We start from the raw sequence: 14,560 nt of genomic DNA, 5'->3' as shown, positions 1-14,560 counted from the left end.
CCCGGTGATACGAGTCACAAAGACCTTAGATTTGTATACGAAGGAAAAAGAAAATCAAGATTCACTTTCTTGTTTACAAGAAAATCAAGAAACCGAATCTTGGTCCAATTTTGCTGTTTTGAGCAATTTCAAGAATCAAGAAAATGAAGATTTCAAATCTTGGAAATCTTGATCCAAGAAACCGAATCTTGCAACTAAGACGCATTGGATCTCAGTTACGAGCATTAACAAGCCAATTTTGAGAGAGAGCAGATTACAAGCCCAAGTTCTTAAAGACAAGGCCCAATAAGATGTTCCAAGCCCAATCCAGAAATTTAAATCAGATTTAGTTGAAAATCAGGCCAAATTGTCAAAGTGGCCCAATTTGTAAAATTTAATTCTTTAAATACTTAGTTTTAATTTTTAAACTTTATAAATAAATTTCTATGTAAAAATTCAGCCCAAAGAGGCCCATTAAAAGCCTTGGACGAAATTCCCTTGAAAATCAATAATTAGGTTTTTTTTAGTTTTCTTATTAGGGTTAGGAAAATAGTTAGAAGGCCTATATATATGGCTTGGCCAGCCACCCATAGAAGACATTACAATTACATTGAAAATTTCAGATTTGCTTTGAGTGAAAATTCTCTTTGAGTTCTTCAAGAATTTTCTCTTGAGTTTTCTTTAGAAGTAGTTTTAACAATCTTTTTGATTGTAGGAGCCATCTTCAGCCTTCTTCTTGTCATTGTTCTTCATTGGAGGGGAGATTGGAGTCGTTTGAAGGGAGTTGTGAAATCTTTATCGATTTGAAGGCTTCTTAGGACTTTTCTTTATTATTTTGCTGTTCATTCTTCTTTATTAAATTCTGCTTGTGCCGTTTTGTTAAAAAATTTGGGATTAATTGTTCTTGTTTCGTTTCAGCCATTCCAAACTTCAAGATCTAATTCGGCACTTCCTTGGGCATAAAAACGTTTTTGATTCACAAAAATCCCCCTTTTCTTGCCGTCCAGTCCCTAGAACTAGTGTCCATTGATTTCGCAATCTGTTTTTAATTTAGTTGCTGTTTTGTGTTCTTTGATAGTTTCGGCTGATTGGAAGTTAATATTGGGGCTTAATTTCGTGTTCTTGGATTCCAAGAACATCCATTCATAAGTGTTTTGATTCTTGGCTGTTCTTTATTGATTTGGGGATTTTTAGTTTCTAGATCTAATTGATTCTAATTAAGTTTTGCTGTTTCGTTTCAGATCTGATCGTCTAAAGCTTTCTTAGGAGTTTCTCGTGGCTTGACAACCCGATCTTGGTCCACGCGCAACCCTCTATCATTTGGTATCAGATTTTGGGCGTTTTGGGTGTTCTTGGTTGATTTCTAAACTGATCTCTATATTTTAAACTACAAACAGCAGTTTTACCCAGAAAATTTTTTCGAAAAAATTTATTTGAGTGGGTAAACATTGTCCGATTAATCTAAAATTTTACATACATTATTTTGGCACTGTGATTGAATATAAAAAATATTTCCCACAAAAAATTCAGTCGAAAAAGTTAAAAAAATTGAAAAAGACAAAATCCAATAAAAATATTTCCCACATTCTAGATTTAATGTTGTGATTTTTGGAGATTGGGAACACCTTGAACGAAGTTGTCAAGTTACTCTGTAGTTTTTCGGGTTTTTCAATTCCAGCAATTTTTATTAATTCGTAGCTATAGGTTTTCATTTGTTTGCCTTTATTCTTCCTTTACACTATCTAACACCTTCTTGTTTCTTGTGTTAGTAGGATTTTAAGGTGTGCACAATTCTTCCTCGGTGCAACACAAATTAATTGGTGTCTCGTCAGTTTTTTGCATCTTAGTGCAAATTAGGACTCTTTGGTAGTTTCGGTTCATACACTTTCTAATTGGTTGATATAGACTCTACTAAAGAACTCACAAGACTGAATTCTACCTCATTGAGAATTTGATTTTCTTTTTGAGTGACTAACGGTGAGGTTTGCTAATTTTTCTTTTGAGTGTTGAGTATTTGTTTTACAGGTATTTCAAAAAAAAAAGAGGAAAAAAAATAAGATGGTAGTCTGCCGCACCCTTAACATCCAAATGGGAGACGATTGTGATAACCAAAGGACCAATATTTTCCATTCGAGGTGTTTTAAAAAATTTAACTTATGTTCACTTATTATTGATAGTGGGAGTTGTTCGAATGTAGTTAGCAGCTATTTGGTGGATTCCTTAAGGTTACCTTGTATCGCGCACCCTAAGCAGTATCACCTTCAGTGGCTTAATGAATGCTCAGAAGTTAAAGTTACAAAACAGTCCTTGATCACTTTTAAGCTTGGGAATTACGAGGATGAGGTATGGCGTGATGTGGTCCCAATGCATGCGGCACACTTGCTCCTTGGACGACCTTGGCAATTTGATCGTGATGTTACACACCAAGGCAAGCTTAATAGATACGCTCTTGTGTTTAAAGGCCGAAAATTCACTCTTTCTCCTTTAAATCCCAGTGATGTATGTAAAGATCAATTAAAAATGATGAAATTGTTTAATTTAAATTTTAGACTTTAGGAGTATTATATGTAAAAATTCGGCCCAAGCAGCCCATTAAAATGACTTGGCCGAATTTCCCTCTTAAATTTGTTAATTAGGTTTTTGTTAAGTTTTCCTAATGAGATTAGGAAATAGTTATAAGGCCTATTTATAGGGATTGCCGGCCACCCTTGTTAGACACATTACAATACATTCCAATTTCAGATTTTTGCTGAGTAAAAATTCTCTTAGAGTTTTCTCCAAGAATTCTCTCTTGAGTTTCTTTAGAAGTAGTTTTAACAATTTTTTTGATTGTGGGAGCCATCTTCAGCATTCTTCTTGCCATTGTTCTTCATTGGAGGGGAGATTAGAGCCTTTTGAAGGGAGTTGTGAAATCTTTCTCGATTTCAAGGCTTCTTAGGAGTTTATCTTTATTTTCTTGCTGTTCAATCTCTTTTAAATTTCTGCTTGTGTCAATTTTTATTACCTAATTTGTTTGCTGTTCTTGTTGCGTTTCAGCCTTTCTAAAACTCCAAGATCTGATTCGGCACTTCCTTGGACATAAAGAAATGTTTTTGATTTCACAAAAACTTCTGTTTTCTTACCGTCCAATCCCTAGAATTAGTTTCAATTGATTTCGTAATCTATTTTAATTTATTTGTTGTTTTGTGTTCTTTGATAGATTCGGCTGATTGGAAGTTAATATTAGGGCTTAATTCCGCGTTCTTGGTTTCCAAGATTGGATATCTATAAGTGTTTTTGATTCTTGGCGGTTCTTTATTGATTTGGGGATTTTTAGTTTCCAGATCTAATTTATTCTAATTAAGTTTTGCTGTTTCGTTTCAGATCCAAACGTTTAGAGTTTTCATAGGAATTTCTCGTGACTTGACAACTCGGTCTTGGTCCGCGCACAACCCATTATCAGCAAGGACAACTCACATTGGGGTTAGTTAAAATAAATCTCACTTTTTCTTATTCTCTCTCATTTTTCCACTCATTTCTTTTTCTAACTCATTTTCGTTTTCCAAAGTCTCTTTTATTGTTGAGAACTTATTTTCACTCTTCATTTCGTTTTCTTATTCAACATCACTCGTTTCTTGCTCATTATCTCGTCTTTTTTTAATCTCTCTCTTTTTCATTTTTCATTTCTCGCTCGCATGCTTTTGAAATCTCAATCTCCTTTTTCTTTCTTTCATTTTCTTTTTCAATTTTCTTTTCTTTCTCACATGCTTTTTTGATTTCATTATAAGAGGGATAAAACATAAAAGAATCAAAATGAGAAACCTAGCGTTGGAAAAGATAGGAAGGATCCACATATGAAATACGATCATCATTTCAAGATTGAATCTTCGTGGATGAATACCTTTGCGCATACGAAGAATTACTTGGCTCTTCTCGTTCGTCTCCGTAATAGGATTCAAACTCGTAGTTTGAGTTATTTCGCCTTGAAGTCCTCGTTGAATATGAATCTCGATAGGGATGTTTTCTCACATAATCGTTGGACGATAAACTCTTCGACGATCTCGTTTTCATCCTTTGACTTGAAGAAATTTGCTCCCGATGGGAGGAAGATGGAAGGAAACGCTTGCGCATCACATCTTTCATTTTGGACTAGGTTGATATTGGGCATTCTTCGTTTCATCTTTGACTCATGGTGAATTGATCCCACCAATTCATGGCATAATCAGATAAACCGTTTGCCGCAAGCCTCACTTTCTTGTTTTCTAAGTAGTAGTGGTACTCGAAAACCAATTCTACCGATCGTAAAATGGAGAAGTCCCGTTCAAATCAGAGTTCGATGGAATTTGGCTAAGTATAGGCTTTAAACAAAAGGTTTTGAATAGGTATAAAGGTTAAGGTTAGATGGAGAAAATAGGTTTAAGTATGGAATTCAGCAAAATAATGAAAATGGTTAAGGAAATGGATGATGAAGTTTTGGTTGACAAGTAACAAGGTAATTAAGTGGATAGTTGAGGGTGGAATGGAGGTAGAGTTTGAGAGTCAAGAATGAACCAATACTAAAGTGCGTATTGACCCGAGACTTATAGGACACTTAAAGGTGGATAGGTGATTGAAATAGGACCTTGACCCACTATTTAGGAAAATAGGAACCAAATGTATCAATTGTGATACGAGTCACAAAGGCCCAACCCAAGCTCAAGAACGTGATGGGCTCAAATTACCACAAGGCCCAATAACAAGGTTAAAGGCCAGACAAATGCGTTCCAAACTAAATGGGACCATTCAAGAATTTGTTAGCAAGGCCTAAGATGCGTACACGAAAGAAAGAGAAAATCAAGATTCACTTTCTTGTTTTCAAGAAAATCAAGAAACCGAATCTTGACCCAATTTTGCTGTTTGGAGCGATTTCAAGAAATAAGAAAATTAAGATTTCAAATCTTAGAAATCTTGGTCCAAGAAACTGAATCTTGCAGCCAAAGCTCATTGGATCTCCATTACGAGCATCAACGAACCAATTTCGGTAGGAGATAAACTACAAGCCCAAGTTCTTGAAGGCAAGGCCCAATAAGTTGATTCCAAGCCCAACCAAGAAGTCAAACCATACTTAGTTGAAAATCTGGCCAAATTGTTAAAGTGGCCCAATTTGTAAAAATTTTAATTGTTTAATTTAATTTTTAGACTTTAGGAGTATTATATGTAAAAATTCGGCCCAAGCAGCCCATTAAAATGACTTGGCCGAATTTCGCTCTTAAATTTGTTAATTAGGTTTTTGTTAAGTTTTCCTAATGAGATTAGGAAATAGTTATAAGGCCTATTTATAGGCATGGCCGGCCACCCTTGTTACACATATTACAATTACATTAAAAATTTCAGATTTGCTTTGAGTGAAAATTCTCTTTGAGTTCTCCAAGAATTTTCTCTTGAGTTTTCTTTAGAAGTAGTTTTAACAATCTTTTTTGATTGTGGGAGCCATCTTCAAGCTTCTTCTTGCCATTGATCTTCATTGGAGGGAAGATTAGAGCCGTTTGAAGGGAGTTGTGAAATCTTTTGGGATTTCAAGGCTTCTTAGGACTTATCCTAATTACTTGTTGTTTAATTCTTTTCTTTTAAATTTTGCTTGTGTCGATTCTTTATCTTAATTATTTAATCTTATTATTTTGTTTCCAGCCATCTTCATCATTAAAGAACGGATCAGCCCCTTTTTCTTGGCAGCAAAGATTGTTCAAGATCACTATTTTCCATTGTTCTTGTCGATTTCTCTGATACGAGTCACAAAAGCCTGACAAATGCGTTCCAAACTAAATGGGACCATTCAAGAGTTTGTTAGTAAGGCCTGAGATGCGTACATTAAAGAAAGAGAAAATCTAGATTTACTTTCTTGTTTTCAAGAAAATCAAGAAACCGAATCTTGGCCCAATCTTGCTGTTTGGAGGGATTTCAAGAATCAAGAAAATCCAGATTTCAAATCTTGGAAATCTTGGTCCAAGAAACCAAATCTTGCAGCCAAAGCGCATTGGATCTCCGTTACGAGCATCAAAAGATGGAATACAAGCCCAAGTTCTTGAAGGCAAGGCCCAATAAGATGATTCCAAGCCCAAACAAGAAGACAAACCATACTTACTTGAAAATCAGGCCACATTGTCAAAGTGGCCCAATTTGTAAAGTTTTATTTTTTAAATACTTAGTTTAAATTTTTATGTAGATATTCAGTCCAAGAGGCCCAATTAAAATCCCTTGGCCGAATTTCCATTTAAATATTAAAATAATTAGGAGTTTTTTTATTTTTAGTTTTCTAATTAGATTAGGAAAACACTTGAGAGGCCTATATAAAGGCTTGGCCGGCCACCTTGTTATTCACTTCTCAAACATATTAAAAATTTCAGATTTGTTTAAGTGAAGAATTCTCCTTGAGCTTTTCTCCAAGAATTCTCTCTTGAGTTTTCTTTAGAAGTTGTTTTAACAGCCTTCTTCTTGCCATTGATATTCCTTTGGAGGGGAGATTAGATCTGTTTGAAGGGAGTTGTGATATCTTTCGGGATTTCAAGGCTTCTTAGGACTTATCTTTTAATTTCTTGCTGTCAATTTTTTTCTTGTAAATTCTACTTGTGTCGATTTTATTTAATCACTTTGTTTGCTGTTCTTGTTGCATTTCAGGCATTCCAAAGCATTCCAAATCTGATTCGTCCTCTTCTTTACTAAAGATCGGATCTCCCCTTTTGTTCTTGGCAGTAAAATTCGTTCAAAATCCCTAAATTCCTTATTCTTATCGATTTCTTCTTTTTAGATTTGGGTTGTTTTGATTGCTGGAATTTTGGGGAAATTTAACTCTCTGTTTGTGTCTTTCTTTTCAGATTTGGCAGATTGGAGTATTCTTTGGGGTTCAATTACATGTTCTTGATTCCCCAAGAACCTTTATTAACACTTATTCCTATTCTCAATTTGATTCTTTACTGGTTTGGGGATTTTTATTCCTGATCTGGAAATTCAAATTTCTAATCTTTTAATTTCTGTTCGTTTTAGATCTGTTCATTTAGAGCCTCGTAGGTTTGGGCACTGTAATTTCTAATCTTTTTATTCCTATTCTCAATTTGATTCTTTGCTGGTTTGGGCACTGTGATTGAATATAAAAATATTTCCCCCAAAAAATGTCTATGACAGATTTAAAAAATTCATTTGAGTGGGTAAACGTTGTCCGAGTGCTTATTTTGCAGGTTTTTGAAAATGTCTAAGGTTGGTCAAGGTGATAATGACCATAATGATATCTATGACACATTTAAATAATTCCAACAACAGTTAGACGAATAGGTTGCTGCACTTCGAACTTTGACTGCTACTATGAATGAGGTGAGATTAAAAGAAGAGCCTCAATATCGAGAGCCAATTAAAGAAGATATGGATAACCAGCCTCCTGCTCATAGGCGCGGTCCTCGACGTGTCCCTAGAACTGATGCTGATTTTCATGATCGTGGGCAACCCTCTTTGGCAAAACCGAAGTTCACAATTCCCCAATTTCGTGGTAAGAATTATCCAGAAGCTTATTGTGAATGGGAATCAAAGACTGAACTTATGTTTCGATATTATAAATGCCTGGATGATGAAAAAGTAGCGTTAGCAACGTTGGAATTTTTAGATTATGTATTAAGTTGGTGGAGTCAATTTGGGGTGAATCGTCATCGGAATTATGAAGGTGAGATTTTGACATGGGAGGAGCTGAAATAGATTATGCGTAAAAGGTTTATTCCTCCTCACTACTATAGAGAGATTAAAACAAAGTTGAGACGACTTGTTCAAGGTAGTAGGACGGTAGATGAATATTTTAAGGAGATGGAGATGCTCGTTCAGAGAGCTAATGTGGAGGAGGATGAGGAAACAACTGTGGTTCGATTTATTGATGGTTTGAATAGGCCGATAGCTAATACATTGAGGCTACAAACTTACATTGATTTAGAAGAAGCAGTTCACAAAGCCATTGAGATCGAGCAACAATTAAAGGAACAAAGGTTTGGTTCCTTCTCTACTTCACAATATTACCGAGGTAACAATTCCAATTCTGATTTTAAAAGTTCAAAATCCCCTTTTGTTACTAATAAGTCTTCTTTGAGTAATGGAAGTAAGCAATCAGATTGGAAAAAAGGGGCTCCTATTAAAACGCAAACACCTTCTAAGCAGCCCAATTTAGGTGATTCGAGTGTGAAGAGGACTCGTGAGATTGAATGTTTTAAGTGCAAAGGGCGTGGTCATTATAGTAGGGAATGCCCTAACACGAGATTACTTCTTCTGAAAGAGAATGATGAGTACACTTCCGACTCTAATAAAACAGATCCAGATATGCCAGAACTTGTGGATGATAGTGATAATGGCGAAGAGTTGGTCGAACCACCAAAAGAAGGAGATTTTGCGGATTTTCAATGCCTTGTAGTTTGCCGAACCCTTAACATCCAGATGAAAGAGGATGACAACCAAAGGACCAATATTTTCCATTCTCGGTGTTTTATTAAAGGTAACTTATGTTCACTCATTATTGATAGTGGGAGTTGCTCGAATGTAGTGAGTAGCTATTTGGTGGATTCTTTAAAGTTGCCTTGTACCAAACACCCTAAGCCATATCACCTTCAGTGGCTTAACGAATGTTCCGAAGTTAAAGTTATGAAACAGTCCTTGGTCACTTTTAAGCTCGGGAATTATGAGGATGAAGTATGGTGTGATGTGGTCCCAATGCATGCAGCACACTTGCTCCTTGGACGGCCTTGGCAATTTGATCGCGATGTTACACACCAAGGTAAGCTTAACCGATACTCCCTTGTGTTTAAAGGTAGAAAATTAACTTTTGCTCCTTTAAATCCCACTAATGTATATAAAGATCAATTGAAGATGATGAAATTTTGTGAGGGGGTAAGGGAGAAAGGACAAGTACAAAAGACAGAGAGAAAAGAGGTTAGTAGTGGAAAAAGTCAAAATTTAAAAAGCCCAAAGGTGAGTGAATCCACAAGTGGTAAAATGAGCGGAAAAAAATTTTTGGCAACAAAAAAAGATGTGAGGAGAGCCCTACGCAATAAACAGCCTTGTATCCTTGTGAGGTTTAAGCAAAATTATTTATCTTTATCTAACATTAACGAAAATTTGCCTAGTGTGTTTCAGTCTCTTTTGCAGGATTGTGAGGATGTTTTTAGTGAGGCCCCTAAAGGTTTACCACCTTTACGAGGGATAGAGCATCAAATTGACTTAGTACCTGGAGCTTGAATACCAAATTGACCAGCCTATAGATGCAATCCCAAGGAGACAAAGGAATTGCAAAGGCAAGTTGAGGAATTATTAGACAAAGGGCACATTCGTGAGAGCCTAAGTCCTTGTGCTTTTCCTGTCTTATTGGTACCAAAGAAAGATGGTACGTATCGAATGTGTGTTGATTGCTGCCCAATCAACAAAATAACGGTAAAGTATCGACCCCCAATTCCTAGACTTGATGATATGCTAGATGAATTGCATGGTTCAGTCATATTTACTAAAATTGATTTGAAAAGCTGTTATCATCAAATTCGAAAGAGGGAAGGGGATGAATGGAAAATAGCCTTTAAAACAAAATTTGGATTGTATGAATGGTTAGTTATGCCTTTCGGCCTTACTAATGCACCTAGTACATTTATGAGATTAATGAATCATGTTTTAAGGCTTCACTTCGGTAAATTTATAGTGGTTTATTTTGATGATATTTTAATTTACTCCAAGACATTAGATGATCATGTTTTCCATGTTAGAACTGTTTTGGATATTCTGCGAGCTGAAAAATTATTTGCCAACCTTGATAAATGCACATTCTATTGTGATAAACTAATATTCTTAGGTTTCATAGTTAGTTCTTAAGGTATTCATGTCGATGAGGACAAAGTCAAGGCAATCAAGGAATGGCCGACTCCTAAATCGGCAATTGAGGTGAGATCTTTCCATGGTTTAACTAATTTTTATAGACGATTTGTGAAAGATTTCTCTACTATTACTGCACCATTAACAGAAGTTATAAAGAAATCAGTGGGTTTCAAATGGGGTGAAACCCAAGAAAAGGCTTTTCAGACCCTAAAAGCTAAGTTATGTTCTGCTCCTCTTCTTAAATTACCTGATTTTACAAATACCTTTGAACTTGAGTGTGATACTTCAGGAATTGGAATTGGCACCGTTGTAATGCAAGATAAGCAACCAATTGCTTATTTTAGTGAGAAATTAAATGGTACACAATTAAACTACTCAACTTATGACAAAGAACTATTGGCATTAGTTCATGCACTTCAAGTATGGCAACATTATTTGCTGCCTAATGAGTTTATCATACACACAGATCATGAATCCCTTAAATGGTTAAAGGGACAAGGTGAGTTGAGTAAACGGCATGCCCGATGGGATAAAATATAAAACAGGTAAAGATAATGTAGTTGCCGATGCTTTGTCTAGACGATATGCTTTAATAACTACATTGAATGCTAAAGTCTTAGGGTTTGAACATAATAAAGAGTTATATGATGATGATGCTGATTTCGGCCATATTTATAAGAATTGTGGACATACTACTTTTGAAAATTTTTATCTTGTAGATGGCTTTCTTTTTCGTATAAACAATTTATGCATACCAAAGTGTTCCATGAGAGACTTATTGATTCATGAAGCCCATAGTGGGGGTTTAATGAGACATTTTAGAGTGGCCAAAACACTAGACATACTACAAGAACACTTCCATTGGCCATATATGAAGAAGGATGTCGAAAAGGTATGTTCCAAGTGCATTACATGCAAACAAGCAAAATCTAAGGTCATGCCTCATGGCCTTTACACTCCTTTACCGATTCCTACTTCACCTTGCGTAGATTTATCCATGGATTTTATTTTAGGTTTGCCTCGAACTAAGAAAGGAAGAGATAGTATATTTGTTGTTGTTGACAGGTTTTCAAAGATGGCACATTTTATTCCTCGTCACAAAACAGATGATGCTACACATGTGGCAGACTTATTCTTTAAAGAGGTGGTAAGGCTTCATGACATCCCTAAAACAATTGTTTCTGACAGAGATGTCAAATTCCTTAGCCACTTTTGGAAGGTATTGTGGGGTAAGCTTGGTACTAAATTACTTTATTCTACTACATGTCACCCCCAAACTGAGGGTCAAACTGAAGTAGTTAATCGGATCTTAGGGACTTTATTACGATCTATTGTGGGAAAGAACATTAGAAATTGGGAAGAATTCCTACCATTTGTTGAATTTGCATATAATAGATCTATTCATTCTACAACGGGTTATTCTCCATTTGAACTTGTTTATGGTTTTAACCCACTAACAATACTTGATCTTGTGCCATTACCTCTTGAACACATTGTTAATTTAGATGGCAAACAGAAAGCTGAATTGGTGAAATCCTTACATGAGAAGGCTAGGCAACGAATAGCCAAAACAAATGATGGCAACACCAACAAAGCAAACAAAGGGTGCAAACAGGTTGTGCTAGAACCCAGAGATTGGGTTTAAGTCCATTTGAGGAAAGAACAATTTCCTACAAAAAGAAAGACCAAGTTGGACCCAAGGGGCGATGGGCCTTTCCAAGTACTCGAGCGGATCAACGACAATGCCTATAAAATTGATCTACCTGGTGAGTACAATGTAAGTTCTACTTTTAATGTGGCTGACTTGTCCCTATTTGATTTTTCAGATTTGAGGATGAATCTTTTTTAGGAAGGGGGGAATGGTATAAGTCACAAATGCCCAACCCAAGCCCAAGAACGTGATGGGCTCAAATTACCACAAGGCCTAATAACGAGATTAAAGGCCCGACAAATGCGTTCCAAACTAAATGGGACCATTCAGGAGTTTGTTAGCAAGGCCTGAGATGCGTACATGAAAGAAAGAGAAAATCAAGATTCACTTTCTTGTTTTCAAGAAAATCAAGAAACCGAATCTTGGCCCAATCTTGCTGTTTGGAGAGATTTCAAGAATCAAGAAAATCAAGATTTCAAATCTTGGAAATCTTGGTCCAAGAAACCAAATCTTGCAGCGAAAGCTCACTGGATCTCCGTTACGAGCATCAACGAACCAATTTTGGTAGAAGATGGAATACAAGCCCAAGTTCTTGAAGGCAAGGCCCAATAAGATGATTCCAAGCCCAAACAAGAAGACAAACCATACTTACTTGAAAATCAGGCCAAATTGTCAAAGTGGCCGAATTTGTAAAGTTTTATTTTTTAAATACTTAGTTTCAATTTTTATGTAGATATTTACTCCAAGAGGCCCAATTAAAATCCATTGGCCGAATTTCCATTTAAATATTAAAATAATTAGGAGTTTTTTATTTTTAGTTTTCTAATTAGATTAGGAAAACACTTGAGAGGCCTATATAAAGGCTTCGCCGGCTACCTTGTTATTCACTTCTCAAATATATTAAAAATTTCAGATTTGTTAAGTGCAGAATTCTCCTTGAGTTTTTCTCCAAGAATTCTCTCTTGAGTTTTCTTTAGAAGTTGTTTTAACAATCTTTTGATTGTGGGAGCCATCTTCAGCCTTCTTCTTGCCATTGATATTCCTTTGGAGGGGAGATTAGAGCCGTTTGAAGGGAGTTGTGATATCTTTCGGGATTTCAAGGCTTATTAGGACTTATCTTTTAATTTCTTGCTGTCAATTTTTTTCTTTTAAATTCTGCTTGTGTCGATTTTATTTAATCACTTTGTTTGCTGTTCTTGTTGAGTTTTAGGTGTTCCAAAGCATTCCAAATATGATTTGTCCTCTTCTTTACTAAAGATCGGATCGCCCCTTTTGTTATTGGCAGCAAAATTCGTTCAAAATCCCTAAATTCCTTGTTCTTGTCGATTTCTTCTTTTCAGATTTGGGTTGTTTTGATTGCTGGAATTTTGGGGAAATTTAACTTGCTGTTTGTGTCTTTCTTTTTAGATTCGGCAGATTGTAGTATTCTTTTGGGTTCAATTACATGTTCTTGATTCCCCAAGTACCTTTATTAACACTTATTCCTATTCTCAATTTGATTCTTTGCTGGTTTGGGGATTTTTATTCCAGATCTGGAAATTCAAAGTTCTAATCTTTTAATTTCTGTTTCATTTTAGATCTGTTCGTTTAGAGCCTCGTAGGAGTTTTCTCGTGACTTGGCAACTCGATCTTGGTCCGCGCACAACCCTCTATCATTCTCCTTTGTCATTACTGTTTGAATTCGGTTGCTGGAATTTTGGTGAAATTAACTTACTGTTTCAATTTGGGCAAATCACTATCTGTTTGGGCTTCAAAGATCATTTTTGATTCTTAAATCTTTAGTTTGTTCTTGCCGTCCCAAACCCTCTCTTTACTCCATCGATTTGCTGGACTTTTAAGATTAACTTGCTGTTTGTGTTTGTTCTTCTCAGATTCGACAGATTGGGATTTAATTTAATCACAAATCCGTGTTCTGTCCGTCCAAGATTTGCTATTCTTAAGGGCGTATGTTTCTGATATTAGTCACAAAGGCCTTAGATGCGTATACGAAGGAAAAAGAAAATCAAGATTCACTTTCTTGTTTTCAAGAAAATCAAGAAACTGAATCTTGGTCCAATTTTGCTGTTTTGAGCAATTTTAAGAATCCAAAAAATTAAGATTTCAAATCTTGGAAATCTTGGTCAAGAAATCGAATCTTGCAACTAAGGCGCATTGGATATCATTTACGAGCATTAACAAGCCAATTTCAGGAGAGAACGGAAGTTCTTGAAGACAAGGCCCAATAAGATGTTCCAAGCCTAATCCAGAAGTTTAAATTAGATTTAGCTGAAAATCAGGCCAAATTGTCAAAGTGGCCCAATTTAATTCTTTAAATACTTAGTTTTAATTTTTAGACTTTATGCATAAATTTCTATGTAAAAATTCAGTCCAAAAGGCCCATTTAAAGGCCTTGGACGAAATTCCCCTTTGAAAGTCAAAATTAGGGTTTTTTTTTAAATTTTCCTAGTAGGCCTAGGAAAGTAGTTAGGAGGCCTATATATATGGCTTGGCCAGCCACCCTTAAACACATTGATTATACATTGAAATCAGATTTTATTGAGTGAAAAATTCTCTTTGAGTTTTCTCCAAGAATTCTCTCTTGAGTTTTCTTTAGAAGTAGTTTTAACAATCTTTTTGATTGTGGGAGTCATCTTCAGCCTTCTTCTTGCCATTGTTTCACATTGGAGGGGAGATTAGAGCCGTTTGAAGGGAGTTGTGAAATCTTTATTAATTTCAAGGCTTCTTAGAACTTTCTTTATTTTCTTCTTGTTCGTTATTCTTTATTAATTTCTGCTTGTGCCGATTTATTGGTTAACTTGAGATTAATTGTTCTTGTTGCGTTTCAACCATTCCAAACTTCAAGATCTGATTCGGCTTCATTCTTAGGCATCAAGAAACATTCTTCATTCATAATTTCCAGATTTCTTGCCGCCCAAGTATTTCTTATTCTATTCGATTTGGGTTTCTTGATCTAACAAGTTTAGTTCTCTGTTTTCTATTTTCGTTGCAGTTAATTTGTTTACAGATCTCGTAGGACTTTCACGTGCCATGACAACTCGATCTTGGTCTGCGCGCAACCCTCTATCAGTTTCTTGGCTGCTCCTTTAT

Source organism: Gossypium hirsutum, chromosome D03, assembly GCF_007990345.1.
Source record: "Gossypium hirsutum isolate 1008001.06 chromosome D03, Gossypium_hirsutum_v2.1, whole genome shotgun sequence".
NCBI lineage: Eukaryota > Viridiplantae > Streptophyta > Magnoliopsida > Malvales > Malvaceae > Gossypium > Gossypium hirsutum.
The sequence above is the reverse complement of the archived record's forward strand: the minus strand, read 5'-3'. Positions refer to the sequence as shown.